Source organism: Chelonia mydas, chromosome 3 (genome assembly GCF_015237465.2).
Source record: "Chelonia mydas isolate rCheMyd1 chromosome 3, rCheMyd1.pri.v2, whole genome shotgun sequence".
NCBI classification, from domain to species: Eukaryota; Metazoa; Chordata; order Testudines; family Cheloniidae; genus Chelonia; species Chelonia mydas.
In genome coordinates this window covers 28,982,849-29,008,758 of record NC_057851.1, presented here as the reverse complement: position 1 = coordinate 29,008,758, position 25,910 = coordinate 28,982,849, and the positions used below count along the sequence as shown (strand labels likewise).

General features: G+C 41.1%; 1 protein-coding gene across 5 annotated transcripts in view; it reads left to right on the top strand.

Annotated features, from left to right (window-relative positions):
- HPCAL1 (hippocalcin like 1) overlaps positions 1–25,910 on the top strand; it is a 103,278-nt gene that overhangs the window by 25,278 nt on the left and 52,090 nt on the right. The window contains exon 1 of one of the 5 annotated variants that reach the window (XM_027821193.3): positions 22,823–22,902. The exons of the other annotated variants lie outside the window; for them this stretch is intronic. The gene's annotated coding sequence lies outside the window, so the exon portion shown is untranslated. Of the gene's footprint in view, positions 1–22,822; positions 22,903–25,910 lie in introns of those variants that run through there. 5 annotated transcript variants of the gene reach the window in all.

Genomic DNA, 25,910 nt, shown 5'->3' with positions numbered 1-25,910 from the left:
ACTGTGAGATCTGAAGGACAAAACACTGCAAACATCACCGAAAGCAAATTTTTTTTCTTGCAGGTAAATGGGCTGCTTGGCTTAATCAGTCTTTTTCCAGTTCCAGAGTGTATGGAGAAAGATCTCTGGTTCAGCACTGAAACCTACAACCAGAACTAGCAAGTTCTTAAATTCAGAATGATAGAACTAGAAGTCGAAAAGCGCTTGCAGAATCCAGAGCAAGAGAGATTTATCCTGGCAATAAACTGACTTTCCTAAACACTTTAATCAAAAACTGAGCTGTCCTTATCTTAAAGGGATAGTAAAGATGCCCCTATATCTGGAAAATTGTACCAAATGGAAGAGTGTATGAGGTATTAGGTTGACTTCTTACCCATGAAATATCACAGGACTGACAGTGATAGTAATGGAAATAAAACCCTTTATCTACAGCCCAGGAAATGGTAGGTTACAGTGACCAGGTACCCTGGTTGTACTGGAATTATCTCGAATTGCAGTCAGTGCTCCTGAGTCTGGGTTTTTGGGGAAGTTGTGTGGAAGTTTTTTGCACCCCAGCACCCAGTTTAATTAAAAACTGCCCATTGCCCATACAACTACTCCTACTGGATAGCCCCTCCTAGATTAAGTCTTTTTACCCATCTTCTCCTGGCCGGCAGTACAACTTGTTCCCCCTCTCTGCACAGCCCTATTCTTTCTCTCCTTCTGCTCACTGGCACACTGTAGCTATATATTCCTCTAGTGTGATGGAATCAGAAAGGAGGAGGCAGCAGAAAAGCAAATAATTTGGACTCTGCTAAAGCATAAAGTGGTGGAAGAGGTGGGACCTGTAGGAAGGGGAGTGCCATTTAATCTTCCCAGTAGTCGCATGTCCCTGAGTGTTCCTGGACCCTAACATGCCTGTCTAGCAGTCCAAACCCTCCTGAGAGTCTCTGAACTCTCATTCCCTACAAACATCACTCCCTAGCTCGAGGATTAAATCCTGGTCACCCTAGGCAATGCAACCTCTGATTCTTCCTATTTTTCCTCCTCCTTGATTTGGGATTGTGGGAAACTTCTGGATATGAGAAGGTAATATCGGTCCTTGCCAATTCAGCCCATGACCTCTGAGTCTGCCAGTAGTTAACATGGTCCCTTGTTCACTGAGAACTAGATTAATTTGTGCCTGCTTCTTCTAAAGCCCTAAAAGTTGGAGGACCCAGAGCACCTCTTTTAATGCTACCCACTCATTCCCTGTCATGAACAGTTTCCTTCACCTTTACTTTACTCTGTGGTAATGCTAGAACAAAGATAAGTATTTCTTCTTCTTGCAGATCTCCCCCCACTTTGGAGTTCCCATTGTGAAACTCAGTTGGCAAACTCCATTCTTCAGTCTTTGCATTGGGGTGTCTCTCTTTCCCTTTGATTTCTCTTAGCTCAGGCCCCAGCTCAAGTCAGCCAGAGGACTGGCTTAGGTGTATAAGGCTTTGTCTACAGAATTTGTCGCTTAGGGGTAAGAATAAACCGCCCCCTTGAGTGACATAAATTACACCAACATAAACACCATGTGGACAGTGCTGTTGGTGGGAGAGCTTCTCTTGCTGACATAGCGTCTGCTGCTCATAGAGATGGTTTTATTATGCCTATGGGAGAGCTCTCTCCTTTCAGCATAGTGTGTCTTCACCAGATGCACCACTGCACCTGTGCCACTGCAGTGCTATATGAGTAGACATGTCCTAAGGCACCACTGCCTCCTCCATGTGGCAATGCAGCTCATGCTACATTTTGCCTTTCAGCTGATAAAAAGGTAAAGAATATACCACAAATTTTTTTGAAAAGAAAATTCCATTGACTTTACATTTTTGGTATTTATCTCTTGCCACCTTTTGGTAGGAACTACAAGAGCTGGATATCCAACATGGATAAATTAAGTACTGAAAGCCTAGCATAAACAAGTGGCTCACACCACCATTGAAGTGAAGAATATTATGTAAGAGAGTAATGTGTATAGATAAACCTTAACCATAACAGACCTGGCCATCTGCTATATTACAAAGTAATTAGGCCAATTTAATCTTATATTGGGACCATTCCTGTCTTATTTACTAAATGAAGAATGTATTTTTATTCATATTTCTGCTCTTCTTCCTGTATCCAGCTTCTTTCCTTTCCTTTTTCTTTCCCATTTCTTCATGTTCATTGTATAATTCAGTTTTGTTAATATTTTCACTAGTCAAGCTCTTCTGTATTGTACTTAATATATATCACATTTTTGCATGTTTCCTTGAATAATTCAATAATTTTTTTAATTAGGGTGGATATGCAACACACCATGCATGCTTCATATTTTTCACTTTAATGAAGGGACTTGCAATATCAACTCCTGGAAACTTCTTGATCTTTTCAATGCTGAAAAAGCTCTACAAATTTGCAGTTTATTCAGGGAGTGTTTTAAGGATAAATGCACTAACTCAGAGACCACCTTGCTTGAAAATGTAATATAGCGATGGTATTGCTGACAATGTAATTATGGGCTAATATTTCAGAACTGAAAGATACTGAGCTTGGCATTCTCTAACAGCAGTGCTTTTCTTCTCCACATACTGAACCTACTACACACACCTTCCTCCTTCCAATTTTGCATGAATATTGGTACAGTATAAGAAACAAAAAGAGAATTGTATCCTACTGCAAGTATCTCATGTTGATTCACTGCTATGCAAATGTTCATCCTTTAATAGTGTGGGATTACAAAGCATTATCATCCTCAGATTGACTCAGGTAGTGCTATTTTTATTTAATCTGTATTAAGGTATCGTTGTGCATCTTTGGTCTTGCAGCATAGAGGTAATACGATTTACTATTTTTATAAAAATCAGTATGGCTGTGTAAATCCTGTCAATACCAAAAACTGAAAAGATTAGTCATGAGCTCGCTCTTTTTCCTTCAGTAGTGAGTAGGTTAATTTTGTTTTCCATAACAACCTCAACCACATTCACCAGTTTTGGAACAAAATAGTCACATTTGGCTCGTGGTACAGCATTTTCTCATCACTATGTGTGATGGTGCATGGAAACACAGGATGCAGTCTTGCAACACTTAAATGCTCACAGATAGCCTCATTGATTTTAATGGAGCTACTCGTGTGCATAAAGATTGCTCACGTGAGGTAAGGGTGGTAGCATCATGTCCCATACTCGCAATCATATTACCCTTGCAAAGATGATTAGCTAAAACCTCTGGCTGCAATGGTTTCTGTTTGTTTGGGGTTTTTTCCTTTTAAAAATGTGGATGTGTAGAGAAGGAAGGACTATAATGGAATAAGACACATTCAGACTATATTAATACATGGTCGTATTATCCAGTTATCTGGGGAACCACTCCTAGAACTGTATCTAGTAGAGGTTTTATGCATCTGTATGTTTATGGAGTTGCCTGACAAATTCAGACAGACAAGGCTTGACTCTGATTAGTCAAAATATAAAATGAGGTGCATGTTTAAGGAGCAGATCAAATCACAGTGAAGTACTTGGAGTCTTTCCTTTGACTTAAGTGGGTTTGGACCAGGTTCTAAGTTTCTTGATGATCACCTCCATAATGTTCTTCACTGTTATCACCATATAGTAGCTTGTATCCTGAGGAAAAGTAAATGCTTGCCCATGCCCGGTAGCTGAGGTCAGACCTGCTTGGGAAGTACAGTAAGAGCTGTCTACAAATAGTATGTCAGATTGACTTTGATGTCCTGTTCCTATTGCCAGAACTGACCTCTGACTTCCATAATTTCTTGATGTGGTTGAACTGTCACATTAAACAATATAGAACTTTCAAAAGATTTCAAAAGAAAAGAATTGTAGTCATTAATGCAAAGGAAAGGCAACTAAAGAAACCAGTCCCTATGCAAAAGGATAAATGGACACAAATCAGATATTATGAATGGCAGTGTACAAAAACCTGTAGGAGAACACTTCAATCTCCCTGGACACACAATAGCAGATTTAAAGGTAGCCATCCTGCAGCAAAAAAACTTCAGGACCAGACTTCAAAGAGAAACTGCTGAGCTTCAGTTCATTTGCAAATGGGACACCATCAGCTCAGGATTAAACAAAGACTCTGAATGGCTAGCCAACTACAAAGGCAGTTTCTCCTCCCTTGATGTTCACAGCTCAACTGCTAGAAGAGGGCCTCATCCTCCCTGATTGAACTAACCTCGTTATCCCTAGCCTGATTCTTGCTTGCATATTTATACCTGCCTCTGGCAATTTCAACTACATGACTAAGTGGGTATTCACCCACGAAAGCTTATGCTCCAATACGTCTGTTAGTCTGTAAGGTGCCACAGGACTCTTTGCCGCTTTTAAAGAAACCTGGACAGAGGTTATGTATGAACTGTGGCTGAAATTTTTAGATTTAGGCAATTTAAAGCTAGTTACCAAAAATAAATAAATATTTTTAAAATAAAGGAAAGTTGCTCATTTTGAAAATGGGCTCAGTAAAGTCAACAGGAGCTGTTGGGATATTACCTTAACATAAGATTGGCCATACTGGCTCAAACCAGTGGTCTGTCTAGTCCCATATCCTGTTTTCTGAGATTAGCCAGTGCCGGATGCTTCAGAGGGACCACACTTTGGAAAATCAGGCCACATTTGTTTGAAAGATTTGACTGAACGATTTCCTTGAAAGCCATTAGTACTAGAGCTGGTAGAAAATTTTCCATTCGCGAATGCAGATTCATCTAAATTGAAATGCCCTTAGTTTCCTGCCAGCTTGCCATTTGGTGGCATGTTGGGGAGCCAAAAGCCTGGAAGCCAAGGCTCCCAGTTTCCTAGGTTCCTCTACAGCTCACTTGATGGGGTGCTGTAGAGCAGGGCTTCCGAGCTCTTGCACTTGCGCCTCTTCAGCAGCCTGGTCTCCGAAGGCTTCCAGGGTCTGCAGCTCTGGGTGCAGCCCGCCATGCAGGTGGCCCCTGAATTGAGGACCCCAGGGCTTTCAGGGTTTGTGGCTTCAGGGCAGCCTGCCAGGTGGACTGCCCTGGAGTCCTGGACCCCAGAGCTTTCCCTTTTTGGAGAATTCCAAAATTTGAAGTGGGGGTGTTTTGAAATAGGAATAAAACCAAATTTTGAAATATTAACATCCTCCAAGAAATAGAATTCCCTTTCTCCACTCAACTCTCATCTGAACTGCTGGCCAAAATTTCTAACCTTGGGTGCCTGAATTTAGGCACCTAAAATTTATATTTAGGCACCTAACTTTCAATATACGAGTTGGAAAATTTTGTTCACTAGGTTTAATGTCTTTAAATGAACATGATTGGGTCAAATTTGGCCCACAATTGGGGGTGTGTGTGTGTTTGTAAATGCAAGAATTTACAAAGCCTCATGCCCTTCAAAATGTTTACCTCTTATTACTACTTTTTGTCTTCTGTTCTTAATCTAAAGTGGGAGTAGAAACCTCAGAATGGAATCTTTTCAACTCTCTCTTTAAGAGCCAGGAACTCTAAATGATGTCCATTGATGTCCTAAATGATGTCCATGTCTAAATGGGTGTCCATTTGGATAAGCTTTGCATTTAGTTTGGTTTCATAGCACGAACTCCACTTTAGACAATATAAATTATTATAGTCGTAGAGGTTGAAGCACTCCAGAGCCAGAGGTCAGTCTGTGAAGTAGAATGGTTCAATTTTCAGCATTTCTTGATAATAAAATCGGTAGATTATGAAGATGCAGTGATATTACTTTCCATAATAGTGTTGAAAAAATAGTGTTCCTTTATAAAACCCTATTTTAATCCCACTCTCTAATAACCACAAGTTGTTGAGCTAGATGCAGGAATCACTGGATGAAATCTATGGCTTTCGTTATGCAGGAGGTCAAAGTAGAAGATCCATAAATTGCCCCTTTGGTTTTAAAAATCTATGAATAACTGTGACTTGGAAAGCTTGTTGGATCTGAAAGTTGCCAGACTTGGACTGAAGGCAAAAGGAAATATTTTTGCAAGGTTTGAAGAAAAATGATCAGTGTTTTTGAAGCAGATTGAAAAATATAATTTACCCCAATCTGAAACTTTGACCCTTATCTGATAATTCTGTGTCATCCTATAGAAAAGTATGGGCTTGTCTACATTACTCGCTGGATCGACGAGCAGCAATCAATCCAGCGGGGGTTGACTTATCGCATCTAGTCTAGACATGATAAATCAACGGCCGAGCGCTCTACCGTCAACTCCAGCACTCCGCTGAAGCGGGAGGCCCAGGTGGAGTCAACGGGGGAGCGTCAGACACTGCAATAAGTAGATCTAAGTACGTCAACTTCAGCTATGTTATTCATGTAGCTGAAGTTGCGTAACTTAGATGGAGATATACCCCCCCACCCTCCCCCAGTGTAGACCAGGCCTCAGTCTTGTTTCAACCCCTTTCATGTGTAGAACTTCAGAGTTACTAACATCAGAGTTACAGACTGACTGGTCAATCACAACCTCATTTGGAACTGGAAGTATGCAATCAGGCAGCAGCAGAGACCCAAAAAAAAGCCAGTACAGTACTGTGGTAAATGTAAACTACTAAAAAATAAAGGGAATGTTTAAAAAAAAAAAATTTGACAAGGTAAGAAAACTGTTTCTGTGCTTTTTTTAAAATAAAGAAAAAGCATTTTTTCTGCATATTGAAGTTTCAAAGCTGTATTAAGTCAATGTTCAGTTATAAACTTTTGAAAGAACAACCATAACGTTTTGTTCAACGTTACGAACACTTCAGAGTTATGAATGGCCTCCATTCCCCAGGTGTTTATAACTGAGGTTCTGCTGTACTTTCAATAATGTTAAATCTCCTTGAAAACCCATGCACTGATTGTATTTGAAGAAAATGGAGGCTTAATTACAAAGTTAATCATTTTTGTTGATGAGATATAGGTTTTTCCAGCATCCTACTGAAGAACTGGACTCCAGTTGCTTCATCACTTCATAGAATATCAGGGTTGGAAGGGACCTCAGGAGGTCATCTAGTCCAACCCCCTGCTCAAAGCAGGACCAACCCCAATTTAGATCCCTAAATGGCCCGCTTGAGGATTGAACTCACAACCCTGGGTTTAGCAGGCCAATGCTCAAACCAATGAGCTATCACTCCCCCCCCTTCAACTCTAGCCATTGGCTTGCATTTTCTGTACTACCTTTCCCCTCCCCTGAAAACTAAGATTCTCATTTACATTCAGAGCTGTGTCCAAAGGTCTGCTCTCTTTTTAACAAGAGGCTCATGTGAGCTGAAGACTCACTCCAGCTAATCAGTGGTCATTCAGGGTTGCTGTGCTTTGACAAAACACACATTTCTTTATACTGAATAAGAAAGTGTGCAGTTTATGTTCCAGTGGAAAACTTAGGGTCCTTTCTAGTCATTTCCTTGCTCATAAGTACTTGGGTTTTGTAAATGATGTGATAGGTAAATATGTTCTTGTCACTTAGCAGCTTAAGGCCTGGTCTGTATTTGAAAGTTGTACCACTAGAACTACTGGGTTTATGGGTATGATTGATAAACTATTGCAATAAAATAAGTAAATAAAATAATCAGTACAAGCCCTAGTGTTGATCAGTTATACTGATATAAAGGTGCTTTACACCAGTACAGTTGTTTCCCTTTCTGTGAAGGAATAGCTATACTGGTATAAGTACCTTTATACCTGTATAACTGCGCTCACGCTGGGGCAGAGTTGTAGTGCTGTAGCTATACCAGTATAATGAAGTGCAGGGGTGAAAGTAACTTAACGGACTTACCAGTGCGCAGGGTGGCCAGGGTCCTGGGCAAAGTTTGGGGGAGGGAGGCGGCTCTGGGCCTGTGGAAGGGGCGGGGCTGGGACCAGACTCCCCCAGCTAGCTCTTCAGCGCTGCAGGGCCCGTGCCGCCCAGGGCTCCAGCTGCAATTTAAAGGAGGCGATTTAAAGGGTCAGGGGCTCCGGCCGCTGCCAGGAGCCCTAGGCCCTTTTAAATCACTGGGTCCTGGGGCAGCTGCCCCTTTTGTCCCCACCATCGGCGGCCCTACCGGTACAGACAGCTGTGTACCAGCTTTCTTACCGGTACATCGGACTGGACCGGCTTACTTTCACCTCTGTTAAAGTGGTACAATTTTCTAGTATAAACAAGGCCTTAATTGGTTCTTGGAAGTTATTGTTTTGTTTTGTGGAATATTTAAAACCTGTCTGCCCCCTCCTACTTATGGGTAAAACAGGGAAACCTTAAAAAGGAAAAACAAAATCCTCTAATTATGGATATCCCCATCCCCTTTCTTATGCCTTGCGTTATATAGGATGAAGCAGTAGGATGGAGAGTTGGAAGAGGGTTAGAATAAGAACCCTATGCAGAGTTCCCACTTGGTTGGAACAAGACACAACACTTGTCCCCACCATGATTAAAATATGAACTGTAGCGTACATGTTCCCAGCCCCTGTTAAAGGCCTGGCTTGATATACATGGGTTCTTGAATGACCAGGTGACATACAGGGAATATTATGCATGATTTGCTTATGCAGAAGATAGGCAGGTACAACAATTAAATGTCTGAATAAAGCCTAAGATTTACCCTAAAGACAAGCTAAAATCTGAGAGAAGTGGGTTAATGTTGAAAATGTGAGCAGGCTCTTGAGTATAATGATACTGCTGGAGGTTTCCATAAAGTCAGGGCTTAGTGATGACAGTTATGATGCATGGTATTGGGAGAATGAGAAACTGCAGTCATTGAACAAAAATGGGCCTTTAAACTAATGACAGCTACCTAAACAGTTTTGCAATAAAATAATTTCCATAGGCTATTATTTTTCAAATTATACAGGGGCCTATTAGCTTTTTACAAATTGGAAAATACTCTGTGATTCTGTTGCAGTGCTTTTTACGTTCCTTCTAAAGGTCAAACTACCAATCTCTCTGTATATTTTAAGCCAGAGTTTTTAGTGAGAAAAGAATGAACAGCAACGTTGCCAAATTAGTTCACTGATCATAATCCCACTTTCTTGAAGTGATACCAATACCAAATATTCATGCCTGTACCAAAGTGGATTTCTAACCCGGAACATAATAGCTTCTTTCCTTTTTTCATCCCTACTATCCAATATATTAATAGGGTGCTTCAGTGCAGTGGGCTAAGGGTTTTCTACCACTCTACCCCACAGAAGATGATCCTGAAGTTTGTCAAAAAATGCTTTGTCTTTCCCCTTGAATGTCATAATTTCACTTCCATCCTGCAGCCTGGGAACACATAGTCCACAATGCAGCATCTGACCTGCCTCTTATCCCACCTGAAGCCATCCTCCCAGACCTCCCAGGTGGTCAGATATGTAGGTCTCTTCTTCCCTAGTGCCAAAGACATTCCCCAGGGGCACAGCCAATCCTTGGGAAATGTCTCAGCCAGTTAGTTAAATGGGCATCTCAAGACAGTCAGCCAAATAGATAATCTTTTCAGGCAATCCAGGGGATTTCTTGGTATCAAACTGCAGGGTACCTACTCTATTTACATATTCCCACCAAGAGGTGGCATCACCTGTGCTGAGTGATGCTCTGTGAAATGATTTGTAACATGTCCCATCAGAATTGACAATGCACTGAGAGTTGCCTTGTGTCAGGTACTCTAGTGGGAATTGCGGTGACCATTGTATTTAAGGTTGCAGAAGTCTTTTCATTCTAACAACCCTTTGTCAGCTTTCACCTCTTGCTGACTTTTTCAGGCTCTTCTTGAAAGGGGTGTTTTGGGTGTGTGCTTGCTTGCTTATGGTATTTGTTTGCTTCAGGCATTTTTGATTACGAGGAGAATGGGGGGGAAGGTACAAAATACGCTTTTTTTTTTTTTTGTGGGGGAGGAAAAATTCTATTTAAGAACTCTACACTGTGAAATACTTCTGCATGTAGAGTGTTGAAATTCATCATGGAAATAGTCATGTCTGTCTTGGGTTCTTATGTATATATCACCACAGTACCTGAGCGCCTCACAATTGTTAATGCAGTTATTGTCACAACATCCCTATGAGATAGGGAGTGCAAGTATCCCCGTTTTACAGATGGGTAACTGAGACAGTGAAAAGCTAACGGTACATCCCTGCTGCAGTTGGGAGACGTAACTCCCAGCTTGGGCAGATGTTCACATGCTAGCTGCGCTTGAGCTAGTGCTCTAAAAATAGTGGCGCTGGCAGCTCAGGCTAGCTCCCTATATACACTTGTAGGATCTCGAATGGGGTTGTACTAGGATAGCTAGCCCAAGCCGCTGTCCGTGCCCCTGCAGCCACGCTGCTATTGTTAGCACACTAGCTCAAACACAGCTAGTGCATGGATATCTACCTATGCTGAGAATTGCGCCTCCAAGCGTCTGTAGACCTATCCTAGGTGATTTACACGAGGTCACGTAGGAAGTGTGTGACCGACTAGGGAATTGAATCGGAGTGTCCCAAGTCCTGAAGCACCCTAACCATTGGACTGTCTTTCTTCGAGGAGAAGGGCATGTGAGCGCTCCAGGAAAACCTGCCTTTGGCTTGACCTAGTTGTGAGTCTTACAAAAATACACTTATGCAGGGAAGTTGGTATAATTATTGGCAACATTCCACAGGCAGGCTGTATGATGTGTACCTACCTAATCTTAACTGGTTATTGAAAACTTCCAAGATGGTTCGAAGCATTGCCTCATCTGTTACTCCACTTCTAAGCTTCCCTGGAGAAGATGCTCTCATATGGACTTCCGGAGGTGGATATGGCATTCTGGTGGTATCTTAATCCATTATTATTGTAGCATGAGATGGGGGGAGTGGGAGCCTGTTGAGTTAGGCACTGACCATACACATAGTGAGAGCTTACAATATAAATAGATGATGGGTAGGAGAGAGACTATTTTTAACCCGATTTAACTGATGGGGAACAGACGGGGGGAGAGAGAGAGTGTGACTAACCAAAGATCACACTGCAAGTCTGACTGAGCTGGGAATTGAACCCATGTCTCCTATATCCTGGTACGATGCCTTGACTACAGACCATCATTTCTGTAGCCAGATAGCTCCAGATTTCTTTAAAAAACAAAAAAACAAATCCCTAGGAAATGTATATAATCACCACTAAAAGCACAAGAAGGTTGTACCAGGAAGCACTCATGTGAATGTCAAAGCCTGATGGATTAAGTGCCCCGAATTCATCTGAAGCCCTGGTTATCTGAAGGTTTTGATTGTTCCCGGAGATCTTTGGATAATGAGGGTAGTCATGTATTACACTACAGTTCTTTCAGATACCTTTGGCTCACCATTCACTTCCTTACCCTGTTTCTACCAAGAACAGGCCTCTTACAGATAGTCCTCTATTGAAAAAAGCCTCCAGAGAGTGATCACTAACAATGATGTGGTTTAAGCAATATTTTCACATTATTGTGGAGTGTATTTGGACCTGGAGATGAGAATAGGAAAAGGTCAAATTTAAATATAACCTGAATGTTTGAACAGATGGTTGACCTTTGTTACACTGAGAATAGTTTAATTTTAGAATTTTGCAGGAGGTTTTAAACTTTTGGTTTCTTGTACTTTGCAATCTGACTGTAAATATGCTGTAGAATTTACTATTTTACCCCAGCACTTCATGGAATCATTAGTTAGCTTCACTGGTGCTTTGCACATTCTGCCTAAAATGCAGTATTTCAAAGAGCATATGTTTGAGATCTTGAAGGACCACCTCTGGTTTCTGGAGGGTCTGTACTTCTAGGTGCTAAATACCTGAAAGCTGAGTAAAGAGGAGGCAAGTGGGGGATTTTTTTTTTTTTTGGTCACATATGGAAAAGAGAATTTGTTTCTGACTCACTGCTAGAAGTAGAGCACCTCTGCTGTTTTTAATTAGGCCTTGATCCTGCATTTTTTTGCATGCGTCCAGCCTGCTGCACCCCTGTGGAGCCTTACTGAAGTCCTTGCGCCTCCATGCAAACACAACAGTCTGCCCAGGCACAAGGAGTAACAGGATGGGCCTTAATTTATTCATTGTTGTTGACTGCTATAAGTGTTCGTAATCCTGTACAGAGAGGATAGAGATGTGGTCCTTTCCCCCCCAAAAACTTGCCTTCTAAGGGTCTGGTTTTTCAAACCTTACCAACCCGAATAGGCCTATTGAAGTTGACTACCTTGTGAGTAAGGGTCGCAGGATCAGACCCCAGGTTACATATTGCATGACACAGAAAGATGACATAATAAGATGTACATTTTTAACAGTGAGGGGAGTTAACCATTGGGACAGCTTACTTATGGCTGAGGTGGAGTCTCTGTCACTTGGAGTCTTTAAATCAAGGTTGAATACCTTTTTCAAAGATGTTCAGTAGATCAAACAAAAGTTATGGGCTTGATGCAGAACATTTTGGGTGAAGTTCTTTGACCTATATTATACAGGAGGTCAGACTAGGATGATCATAATGATAAACCAAAAATTAGAATAAAGAAAAAAATAAATACACACACTCAGCCTTTATTGATTCCTTCAAGGGGCTAGGCTTAACCCTAAAGTCAATTTTTATTAATTATTTGTAGTGCTTTTTTGGGCTGTAGAGCTGCTGAAATGAAATAGAACTGGCCCAGAGTCAAAATTAAGAGGCTTTTATCAAAGTCACACCAAGACAGGCCATCTGCAGGACTTAACTTTTTTTTTTCCTGTTTATCTTCTGTAAATAAAAACTTGGTGCTTTGAGAATATCTGTTTCCCTTCTCAATGCTAGTGATTTCTTTTTACCATTCTTACCGCCTCACTCAAACACCATTGCCCTTCTTGAACAAACTTTTTTGAAAATATATTTGGTAATTTATTCAGTTAAGCTCCTCTCTCAACGTTATCGCTCACTGTGCTACACTAATTTGTTTACACAGGAGTACCAGTGCAAGATCAGTTTGGAGAACCATTCAGAATACCACTGCTTTTTGCCTTGTCCAATTATCGCTCCTCCCTCACCACTCAGTTTCTCCAGCACCACTTTTCCACCTGCCAAGTCTTCTGGTAGGCCCCCAGGATCTGTTGTCACGATGCCAGGTAGAAGGTCTAGATTACCGATGTAAAAATCTGGAGACAAGGAAATGCATGGGATCCTGGTAGATGGTAAAGATTCTCACTCACATGTTCTAGGGCAGTGGTTCTCAACACCAGGGGCCGCTTGCAGCCCAATCAGCACACAGTTCTGGCCCATGTGACATCGTAGCGTATATATTGTGTGGACGCCGCCCACATAACACATTGAGAGCTACTTATGCAGCCCACAGTGGTAAATAGGTTGAGAACCACTGCTCTAGGGAGACCAGCCAGCCCCCTAAGATACTATTTTAAAAGCCTCTTGTTCCCACCCCTGTAGGTAGGTGTAGCAGTTGTCAATATTAGTGCTAACACCATCAATATTTTCCCTCTGAAGAAGGCAATCCAGTACTTAGAGCTGGAGGTGCTTGAAACTCATGTTCAAGTTTCCCCGTTTATCCGAAGAGTCCATGTTTTCTACATTCTTGGCATATTGGAGGCTTTGCAGGGCTTCTTGTATCTGCAGCAGACTGTTAGCTTCCCCTGAGGAAAAGTGACCCATCCTTCAGCAACGGTAAGGAGTGAGAACAGAAGAATAAGGACCATGGACTTCAAAAAAGCAGATTTTAAGACTCTGAGAAATGGTAGGTAAGGTTCCTGGGAAGAAAATCTAAGGGGAAAAAAGAGTTCAGGAGAGCTGGCACTTTCTCAAGGAGATAATATTCAAAAGCACAATTGCAAACTACCTGATGTGAAGGAAGAATAGTAGAGCCATATTGGCCTCTTATCAGGTGCTCTTTAATGACCTAAAAATCAAAAGAGAATCCTGCAGAAACTGGAAAATGGACCAAATGCTAAGAAGGAATACAAAAGCACAAGCCTGTGGGGATAAAATGAGACCGGCTAAGACACATAATGAGTTATACCTAGTAAGGGACATGAAAGGGAATAAGAAGAGGTTGTATAAATACATTAGGAGCAAAACCAGGACAAAAGAAAGCATGGGTCCTCTACTTAGCAGGGAGAGAGAGCTAATAACTGATGACATCGAGAAGGCTAAGATGTTTAATGTCTATTTTGCTTCAGTCTTCACTTTAAAAAATGGTTAATGGTGACCAGATACTCAACACAATTAATATTAACAACAAGGGGAAAGGAACACAAGCCAAATAGGGAAAAACAGGGTTAAAGAAAATTTATATAAATTAGATGTATTCCAGTTGGTAGGGCCTGATGAAATTAATCCAAGGGTATTTAAGGAATTAGCTGAAGGAGTCTCAAAAACAATAGCAATTAACTCTGAGAACTCATGAAGAATGGATGAGGTCCCAGAGGAATGGAGAAGGGAAAACATAGTACCCATCTTTAAACAGGGGAACAAAGAGGACCCGGGGAATTATAGACCAGTCAGACTAATGTTGATACCTGGAAAGAGACGGGAATAAATTATTAAGCAATCAATTTGTAAGCACCTAGAGCATAAGGTTATAAGGAATAGCCAGGATGGATTATAAGGGTTATAACAAATAGCCAGGATGGATTTGTCAAGAACAAATCATATCACAGCAATCTAATCTTTTTTGATGGGGTTACTGGCCTAATGGATAGGAGGAAAGCAGTAGAAATGATACATCTTCATTTTAGTAAGGCTTTTGACACAGTCCCACATAACATTCTCATTAGTAAATGAGGGAAATGCTGTCTCGATGAATTTATTATAAGAGAGGGGCACACCTGGTTGAAAGACCATACTAGTTATCAAGGTTTGTTTTCAAATTGGAAGGGCATATCTAGTATGATTTTCAGAGGTCAGTCTTGGGTCTGGTACTAGTCAATATTTTCATTAATGACTTGGATAATGGAGTGGAAAGTGCTTATAAAATTTGCAGATGACACCAAGCTAGGAGGGTTGTAAGCACTTTGGATGATAGGATTAGAACTCAAAATGGAGAATTGGTCTTTATTGAATTTTATCTTGTTGAATTAAGACAAATGCAAAGTACTTCACTTAAGAAGGAAAAATCAAATGCACAGCTACACAGTGGGGAAATAGCAAGGTGGTAGTACTGCTGAAAAGTGTCTGGAGGTTATAGTGGATCGTAAATTGAATGAGTCAACAATGTGATGTGGTTACAAAAAAGGCTAGTATTCTGGGGTGTATTAAGAGGAGTGTCATATATAAGCACAAGAGGTAATTGTCCCATTCTGCTCAGCATTGGTGGGGGCCTCAGCTGGAGTACTGTGTCCAATTCTGTGTGACACACTTTAGGAAAGATGTGAACAAATTAGAGAAAGTCCAGAGAACAACAAAAATGATTTAAAAAGTTAGAAAACCTGATCAGTGAAGAAAAGTTTAAAAACTGGGCATGGTTAGTCTTGAAAAAAGAAGACTGAGGAGGACCCAAAAAGTCTTCAAATATGTTAAGTGCTGTTATAAAGCAGATGATGATTTGTTCTCCATATCCACTTTTGATGGAACAAGAAGTAACGGGCTCAATCTGCTGCAAGTGAGATAGAGATTGGGAAAACATTCTAACTGTAAGGATAGTTAAGATCTGGAATAGGGCTCCACAGGAGTAAGCTTGTACATTCAGCATTTTACAGAAATGGGTGCAGTATCATGTACAAAATTATATCTATGCGGACTCAGAAAAACACTCTTGTCTGTATTGATGGAATGGAAACTTTTATAGGCTGATGCATCATAGTTCCTAGTAGTTGTCTACCTGTCTCTCTGTGCATAGATGTCTTCAAAACATTGCTTTGCAAGTTAGAGGTTAAGTCTGTGCTGTTCACTGCTTTGAGTAGCGATGCTACATTAGACTATGGTCTTGAACCTGTAAATGCTTAGCACATGAGTAGGACCATTCACATCAATGGGACTACTCACGTGTACGGTTATTCATGTTTGCAGGATTGGGGCTTAATAGGTGTTTTAAAAAATCGGTTTACTTTTGGTTACAGTTATTCCAGCAATATCGCATTTCTTTTTTGTAAGTCGCACAGTGATCCTTTTGTTTTTGCTGCCTTGTGTGTTGGGAATTCTTCTGCAATGCAGACACTGACTTCAGCTAACAATAAACTGCAGACATGGAGCCAATTACTACATACATAGCTGAATAGAAGCTTGACATATCCACAAATCCGATCATGCCCACGCTATCCCAACTGGTAAAGCTCATTAAAAAGAAATTGGTCTAAGTCTAACTCCAACACCTTGCCTATGATATTTTGTTTCCCCCCTAAGGCAACATCATTCTCTTAGTAACTTGTGGAGGAAGAGACGGCTTAAAGGTCAGACTTTTCCTATTATATATAAATTTATTTAAAGTCCTAAGAAATCTTAAACCTCGCTGCTAACTTGGCTAAAAGAAGATTTATTTTAAATTCCATTGGGTTGGTTGAATAAATATTGTAAGCTGCTGCCATGCAGGAGGCCTAAGTTCAGAAGTTAACTCTAGCTCTGTGTCTGTGCTACACCGGGCGTCATTACAGTAGAACTTTCTCCTGGTCCCAATACATTTTCAGTCAAAAAGCTGTTGTCATGCAGACAAGGCATAAGTGGCTAGCCTCATTTTTACAACCACTGTAGTTGCACGTTCTGAAATGCTTTTAATTGAAATGGTAAAGAGCAGGTCAGGCTACAAGAGCCTCATCTGCACTGCAGCTCCCACTTGCTTAAAATTTAGCTGAACCCATGGAAAGTTTTTGTGTCACTGGTTTAGGTGTTGAGAATCAATGCATTAAAGGAGGAATGGAACCAGTGGCAGTCCTGCTTGGAATTACGGCTAGTCTCAGCTTCTTATTGAAGGTTGAACAATAAAACTCTCTTGAAATGTTACAGATGGCAGTTTTCTTTGGGGCCTCTGAAACTCCTCCATTATCTTGTTGTTGTAGTTTGTCTTTCTGAAGACGTGATGGTTGTCAGTCATCAACTTTTCCTCTGATATCAAAGCTGATGACTTTTTATAGGAATCAGCATAAGTGATAAACTAAATGTCATCCTGCAATTTTGTCTGTGTCCAGGACACCTGGATTACAAATATAAAATGCTACCATGTGTAAAGTGCTATATAAAAATGATAGATAACTATAGAATAATAGATGTGGCATTTACTTTCTTGTAATGTAATATGTAAGTTTATTATATTTGACTAGGGTTGCATCCTTACCAGTTAACTGAAGCTTCGCAAAGCTGAATGTAAGCATACGGTCTTATTTACTTTGCTTTGTTTACTGGTCATATACAGCTAAGTGTATTCTGAAATTTTGGCTGTGGATGTTGCTCGAATAGTTTTTTTGCAACTGCAATAAAGATTTGAATCTTAAATCTCCCTTGGGTGCATGCGGTGGCCAAGATTAGTGAGATGAGGGTTAGCTTCTTTTATTTCATTTTATTTTAAAAGGCTAAAAGTGAACAGACCTCCACCAGCACAGTGTATTGGCACCTTCCCCTTTGTTGGAGTTGTTGCCACACTGAGACTGCTATCCATGCTGCCCTCTCACCTTTGGATCAGATGGGGGCACTGTGCTATTCTCATCTTTAAGATGTTTATTATAGGTATCTAACAACCTATAAAATTTAAGGAAAGAACAGAGGAAGGATGGTCTTGTGGTTAAGGCACTGGACTGTGAATTGGGAGATCTCGGTTCAGTTTCTATCTCTGCAAGATGCTTGCCGTCTCACCTGGGGCAAATCACTTCATGTATTGGTGCGCCTGGTTTTTCCCATCTGTAAAATGGTGGTGGTAATTCTTCCTTACCTTCCAAGGAGAAGAAGGGCAGGTGTTAAGGACACATCCATGAATGTATGTGAGGTGCTCTGATGCAATGGTGAGGAGCAAAACAGAATATCCTATACAAAGAAGCTTCATTCACTTGGAGCAAAAGAACAATGGGTGGAAAACTTTAAAAGAAAGACACTTAAGGTTTCAATTTGGCTTGAAGCATTTCCTATTAAGAGAAGAATAAAATGTTACTGTTTTTTTAAAAAAAAAGTGACAGTACCACTATATTGGTGGTGCTATTCCTTTCTGTACTAAACCGTGCTAAGTGTTTTCCAAACAGAAAATGAGGCATAGTCAAGGTCTAAAACAGACAGGAGACGCGGAAGAGGTGCAGCCTACATATAAAGTGGTTGAGATGGTCATTGGCTGCATCTTGGTGGTAATATGTTGACACGGTGGGAGTCGTCCCCCCCCACACACACGCACACAGGCACTCCCCACAGAGAACATATTAATTATAATTACTCTGCACACTTTCCTCTGTACATCAGCTAGTTTCGAAACAGGCATTATGGCAGAGATGGGTCTTTGGAAGGAATTCCAACAGAGTATTGACCTTGTGGATTAGTCAACAGAGACATGGAAGAAAGTATTCGTGGTCTGAGCTGATTCATGTAAAGATTAATCGGTATTTGTGTACCCCCTGTATGAAGGAAGGGGAAGGAGGCTCAGAAAAATGATCCAGTGGTTAGTGCATTAGCCTGAGACTCAAGACCCAGATTAAATACCTTGTTCTGCCATAGGCTTCCTGTGTGATTGTAGGTGTCATAAATATAAAGGGAAGGGTAACCACCTTTCTGTGTACAGTGCTATAAAATCCCTCCTGGCCAGAGGCAAAATCCTTTCACCTGTAAAGTATTAAGAAGCTAAGGTAACTTCGCTGGCACCTGACCCAAAATGACCAATGAGGGGACAAGATACTTTCAGATCTGAAGGGGGGACAAAGGGTTTTGTCTGTCTGTGTGATACCTTTGCCAGGAACAGATCAAGGATGCAAGCCTTCCAACTCCTGTAAAGTTAGTAAGTAATCTAGCTAGAAAATGCGTTTTCTTTTGTTTTTTTTTGGCTTGTGAAATTCTCTGTGCTGGAGGGAATGTGTATTCCTGTTTTTCAGTCTTTTTTTGTAACTTAAGGTTTTGCCTATAGGGATTCTCTGTTTTGAATCTGATTACCCTGTCAAGTATTTACCATCCTGGTTTTACAGAGGTGATTCTTGTACCTTTTCTTTAAATAAAATTCTTCTTTTAAGAACCTGATTGATTTTTCATTGTTCTTAAGATCCAAGGGTTTGGGTCTGTGTTCACCTGTACCAGTTGGTGAGGATATTATTATCACGCCTTCCCCAGGAAAGTAGGTATAGGGCTTGGGGGGGGATATTTTGAGGGAAGACGTCTCCAAGTGGTTTCTTTCCCTGTTCTTTGTTTAAATCGCTTGGTGGCAGCGTACCAGGTTTTAACCTAAGCTGGTTCCCAAGGCCTGAAAGAAATCTGTGCCTTGGGGAAGTTTTAACCTAAGCTGGTAAGAGTAAGCTTAGGGGGTCTTTCATGCAGGACCCCACATCTGTACCCTAGAGTTCAGAGTGGGGATGGAACCTTGACAGTAGGTAAGTCACTTAGGCTCAGAACCTGAAAGGTATTTAGGCTCTTAACTTCCACTGAAGTCTTTGAGGATCTTGGTCTTCGTGTCTCTCTCTGCTTGAGTTTCCCATTTGTAAAATGGGGATGAGTACATAGGATCGATAGATAAGTTGGAAGTAATATAGAGACAGACAGACTCACAGAAAGGAAGGGAAGTGGGGTGCGGAAGGAGTGTGTGAGGTGGGGAAAGGATACAAAGTAAGCACCCACTGGAGTGTAAGTGTGGACTTGCAACAAAATGTGTCCATAAAGGGGCTTTCATGGCATGAAAACATCTTATAGCATCTCCTAGGGCTGGGAGAAGAAGTTGGGTTTGCTGCTTCTACAGCAAAGTATTATTTTATTTTCCACTAAGAGGATAGGTAGTAAATCAGATTTCCAGTGTGTTTTCTTATAGTTATAGCCTGTGACTGGATTGTAAATGTATGCTGGATATTTACATTTCTGAAAGCAGAATAGCGCTGTCTTCCCAGCCCACATCCAAGTTAATTTGCAGGGCTCTGAGATGGAAGTCATTCTTTTCCCTATTATATTTTCACTGAAATGCTTAATTTCCTCTAGACTGTTTCTGGCTGGTGGCTGCTCACTCTAATACCCAAGCATTCACTTTACCTTTCCTTCTGCAGTTAATCTTTTCTGACCTATATTATCGTCTTGTGCAGAACAAGTGTGGGGGAGGGGGTGGAGATGTGTTTACAGAAGCAAACCATCCACCTATTATTCATGTTGATTGGACAGTTCTTAAAGGGCAGACTTCTTTTATGCCATCTAAAGGAGTCCATCTAGGAAAGGGCTGAGCACACGAAATTGTTGGCAGAGCAACCTACCACTAGCTCACTTGGTTTGTCGAAGCTTATTAAATTTTGCTGTTTACTTTTAACTATTTAATGATGACCATTTTAATCTGGCTCAGTACATGTGCTGAACAAAAACTTTAAGCTATTGGTTCATCTCTGCTGCAGGTAGATAAGGGTATTTACAAGGGGAGCATCGTAATTTTCCTTAGCAACATTTTGGCCTGCAGTGAATTGACTGACTTCACAGATGTGTTCTAATCATTTATTTAATGACATTTTAAACTACTTGCCCCTTTGTAATCAGCTGCTGCCTGGTGTTCCTGGATACTAGTCGAAACACTATATATTCACTGTTCTTGGGATGTAGTAAACACTAAATCAGGGGAGGCAACACGCCAATGTGTTAGGCAGTAAGCAGGATCCTTTTCTTCACTGGTGTTTTTTCCATAAGATGTTATGCTATAGCTGCTCTACTGTCGGAGTGACTAGACACTCATGAGGCCAGCTTCACTATTTTGTCATCATCGTTATTATTTTAAAGTGCCCACAGGATCCCAAGCACTTCACAGGAAATACATATAAGATGTATCTCTGCCCTGACAACCTTTCAGTCTGAGGCCCTGATCCTACAAATATGGGCACATACAGCAAAGTTCCTGTTTCTAAACAGTCCCCATTCATCATGAATTGTCACATTACTAATTCACCGTGACGACTCAGGCATGTAAAGTTCTGTGCATTCATAAGCATTTACGGGATTGTGGCCTATGTGTTTCACTTGATAGATGAGTTATAACCTACATCAGGCAGAAAGGGGTGCATCAGGTTGTTATAGAAGTTTGATTACAAAGGTAGGTCTTGATGGTCCCGTTGTTCAGGGTTTTTTAATAAGTATAAACACATGTTTTGCAGGTGATGTCACCAGTGAGTGAGTTTTTAGGAATGTTTTTTGTCAGGTCAGGGCTGTGCAATTAGCTTTTGAAAGGTGTTCCAAGCATAAGGTGCAGCATGAAAGAAGGCGTGGTGACATTTGTGAGGGAAAGCAATGAGGTATTGAGGCTAGTTGTGTTGGTGCAGTGGATAGGGCCAAGGGAAGGAGAATAAAGAGGAGAGGAGAACAGAGAGAGAAGCGAGGGATGCATGATGTAGGGTCTTGAAAGCTAGGACTAGAAGTTTGAACTTCACATGCAGCAGAAAGAGGGGCCAGTAAAGTGATGCAAAGACCAAGTGGACATACTAGGAAGCAATGGGCAGGAGATTATTTTGGCAACAGCATTCAAGTCAATATTGCTTCTGAATAGACCAGAGTCAGGCCTTAATAATATAACTGCAATATAAATAATTTACCTGCTAGTTCCCTCTGGAGTTCATCAGTCTTTGCTAGTCTTAATTAACCAAATAATTTTGTGTCTTCTGCAAATGTGGTCCTCTTGTTGGTCAGCCCTCCTCTTACAGAAAATTAAAAAATGTTATACACTGAACCATTCAGAAGTATTACATTAAAAATGCATAAAATCATGTGCAGTTGTTGCAACAATTCCCCTCTTCCATAAACAGAAGATCTGCTAAGAACTGTAGCTGGTTTGGGCTACCAGCAAATTCTGTTATGTCAGATATGTCTTTAATACAATGTATAAAACTTTAGTTCAAAGGATTCTCTTTATGGCTACATTAAGAGTATTGTGCACACATGGCTTTACACACACACACACACACACACACACACACACACACACACACACACACACACACACACACACACACACACACACACACATTCTCTCTCTCTCTCTCTCTCTCTCTCAAAGATTGTGGAAGATTTGCACTCGCTTTACCTGTTCAACAATTCATATACCAGGACTCTTTGATAACCTGTAACTCAGCAAGTCAGATTTTTAAAACCAAAACCAGAAAGTCTAGGAAAGTGTTGGGCTGAGTCTGGTGAGTTCCTGCTTGACTCTGTTTTATTGTTACCTTGTCCTCTCTCATAAGTTCTCTCTAGGGCAGGGATTTGCTTGTTTGTACCTGGGTCTCTGAACCTTGTTTGGGTTGCTGGACACCACAGTCATACAGAATTAATAGATAGCTGGGTACGCAGCATGCCCTTCAGCCACTAAGAGTACTCTGCTAGAAAGGAGGAGAGATGGAGTACTTCACTGCTGTCTTGCTGGGCTCTTCCAGGTTCCTCATTTGGGTAGGAAAACTGAAACTGCTCCTGCCCAATCCCCATCCCCTCAATGTTTTTCATTTCCTGCCCAGCAGTAGCAGTGAATCTTGGCTCCTCCTCGCAATGTGACGGCAGTATGGGATGTGGAAGGAGAGAAAACCCAGGAGGAATCTGGGGGAAGCGGCCAATCAGGTGGAGACTGTGCATGCTGTCGGTGGGGGGAGCACATTCAGTATCCTGAACTATGGGATTGATCCTTTAAGCCCCCTGCAGATGTGGAATTCCACTAGCCTCAGTGGGAGGTCTGTATGTGGTAGGCCTAGAAGAAAGGAAGATGTCACAATGGTTAGAGCGCTAGCCTACAACTCGACGAACTAATTTCAATTCCCTGCTAGCCACAGGCTTCCTCTGACTTTCTCTCTGTGCCTCAATTCCTCATCTCTAAAATGGAGATAATAGCACTTCTTTAATTCACAGGGACATTGTGAGGAGAAATATATTAAAGATCATGAAGCACTCTGATACTGTGTCAATACGGGGCTGTCTTAGTACCTAAGGTAGGTAGATTGTTTTGTAACTATAATTCAGAACATCCAAATATTCCTTTAATGGGAGTAGATGCAATACTAGTCTTCATCCTCTTTCTAGCCCTCCCTCGTGGAAACTTTGGGTGTCAGAGTGTATTCATTATGATTAAGCTGGGAAATGTCTCCTATATGTGGTACTTCAAATGTTTGCTTTTAAGTGTAAACATCCTTACTTTGTAAACAATGCTAAAAAACTGAGTGGTTAGGAGTTATTTGAATGAGGCGGGGGATCTAGAAAAACGGATTGTGTAAACTTGTTACAAGTATAAGGGCAGCATTCCATATGATATTACTAGGACTCTGTGTCTGTCACGAAATTCACAGAAGTCACAGATTCCGTGACTTTCTGCTACCTCCGTGACTTCTGCAGCGGCCCGTGTGGCTGACCCAACGGCTGCTCAAGCAGCTGACCCTAGGAACTGCCCAAACAGCGGCCAATGCAGCTGGCCCCGGGGACCACTAAAAATACCCATGACTAAATCATATTCTTAGATATTATGTATGTCTGACTATTGCACCCTGAAGATGGGGAAAGAATACGAGTATCCTTGTTTTATTAATGTAGAATAAGATGCCCCAATTGCCTTCTTTTTAATAGAATTACAGTTTTACCCCCCTTTCAGTAGGTGCTTTGGTTAGAGCCAAGACACATCTCTTGTCTTTGGTCTGCTCTGGAAGTTGGTGGAAAAATGTATTTGTTGGTCGTAGGGTTTAAGAGCTTGAAGAGACATTATATTGAATGATGTGCATCTCAGTCTGGCATTTCCTTGACCCTTGTAGTTTGTTCTGTGATCACGTTTTATTGTGTTTTTCCTGGATGCAAATTAGTTACGTTTGTAGCTCACAAATGGAAACATTAACTATATATATTCAGAACCACCGAATAGTTCATTAGTTAATCTGAAGAAATGTGTTGGAACATGAGTGAGTGGGGAATGCAGTGTGAAGTGATCAAACGTGCTGTGGTTTATTTTAGAACATTGCAGGGAGGGTACCTTAAGTTGAGCCTGAAGTGGAAGTAGAAGATTCCAAAGAAAAAGTGATGTACTTATCGTCCCTTTGGGAGAGCGTACTTGTGCATCCCTTCTGGTGCACCCTGGCTGATGAAGACTTAGTCTGAGGAAGTAAATCGCTTGGGTAAACACAAACTGTGTCTGTCTATTGTAGCTGGGCAGTAAATCTCCATGTGAGTTCCATGCTTTCTCATAAACACCACCCCCATGCACATGAGATTAACAGGAGTGTACCACAGGAAGTGGCTCTTATCTAGTCAGAAGGTAAGCTGGCAGTCTTCCTCGGGAGTCCATTTTGAGCACATGCTGGATGCATAGAAATGGATTGTTCATAACCACGTCAAGCCTCTGGTAGTCTGGGATTTGAACAGATCTCCTTGTGAGTGCAAATTCATACTCCTATTTTTAGATCATACTTTGACATTTTGTTAGCGGACTAATGGAATGTTGAAGAATTGCTTCAATGTTTGTTTTAAAGCAGCAAAACCGTATTGGAGCAGAAATTCTCATTCTCTTGATACTTCTAAAATATGATTGAAAGCCAAGATTTTAAAGATTCTTAAACTAGTTTGCCCAGAGCCCCTCTGCCCCAGGAGGGAATCCAAGCTGGTGCCTTTGCAGCAGGGCCAGTCCCCTGTGGAATGCTGTTGCAAATTGGAAACAAATGTGTCAATAAAAAGTACTAATATTCTGTACTGTTACTGGATTACATTCAGCTACTTAATTTATAAGAATAATTTATTTTATAATTTGGTTCCTTCTGATTTTCATCAGGAACCACGTGTTAATTTAGAGTCTTGATTAGCTGACAAGTACCATTTTGTTATCTTTTGATCTCTGAAATAAATGAAGCTGGAAGATGTTTTCCCTCCTCTCCCTCCCACATGACGTAAACCAGGGTGGGAACTGATCGCTTCCATTTTAGCTCCCAGTCTGTTACAAATTGCCTTCATATTTCTGCAGATATGCTTCAGGTTTGCTAAGTTAGTGGAAGGAGAGATGCATCTGTTAAAAGACTCCTGGTTAGCTTCAAGTCCTACATAGCCTTCTGGGAGCACTGGAAAGAGGGATCCATTGTCATTACATGTGCTTCTTTTGAGAGCTCTCCTGTGTTCACTGGGTCTGCAGGTGCCTGTGAAGCCTTCCCCGAGGGAAGCAAGTTGGTTTGAGTGGGTAGCGCATTGTATGCTGGCATCCCTTCCAGCTAATGGAGATATGAATTCCAGGTGGTGATGAGGAATCCTACTCAGACCAAATAGCAAGCAGAGCTGAAAGCTGGATCACTGCTGAAGATTCTTGTTTCATAAGAAGAAAAGCAGATTACTCTGTTACAGGCAGCAGATCTCCCAAACTACAGTAGTAGGCAAAGTAGCAAATTAAACTTGAAGATTGTATCAACAGTCTTACTCTTCTAGGGATTCAGACACTTGCCATGCTCCAGAGGAAAATAGTTTCCTGACCAAAGAAACGATTGAGATAGTGTTTCCCATACTCCTTAATTAGAAGTTGTGTATGCCTTTGTGAATAGCTTTGTTTGATGTGTAAGTGCTGGAATTATTAATATTGATATGGGAAACCACCAAACACTAATTTAACCTTAAATTCCCTAAAGGCCAAATGATATTTATACAGTTGCTCTAAACATGCCTAAAAGGCCTAACTAATAATGAATTTACTGCATCGAAACAGTAACAAGACACTTTTATAAGCATTTGATCAAACAGGCTAAACCCAGGGGTGCTTAAACTCATATTGAGCAGCTCCAGTGTGGTCAGGCAGGTATTAGCAATGAACCCTTTTAGAATTTATTTTTTATACCATCTACCTAACAAGTGATGTCCTTGCCAGTGACTGGCTTCAGCTACAAACCAATCTGACACGGTTCACTCTTCTGACACTGGTTCATTCCTTCTGGCCTTAGAACTTATTATTTTCAAGGCCTTCTTTCTACTTGCTAGTTAGGGT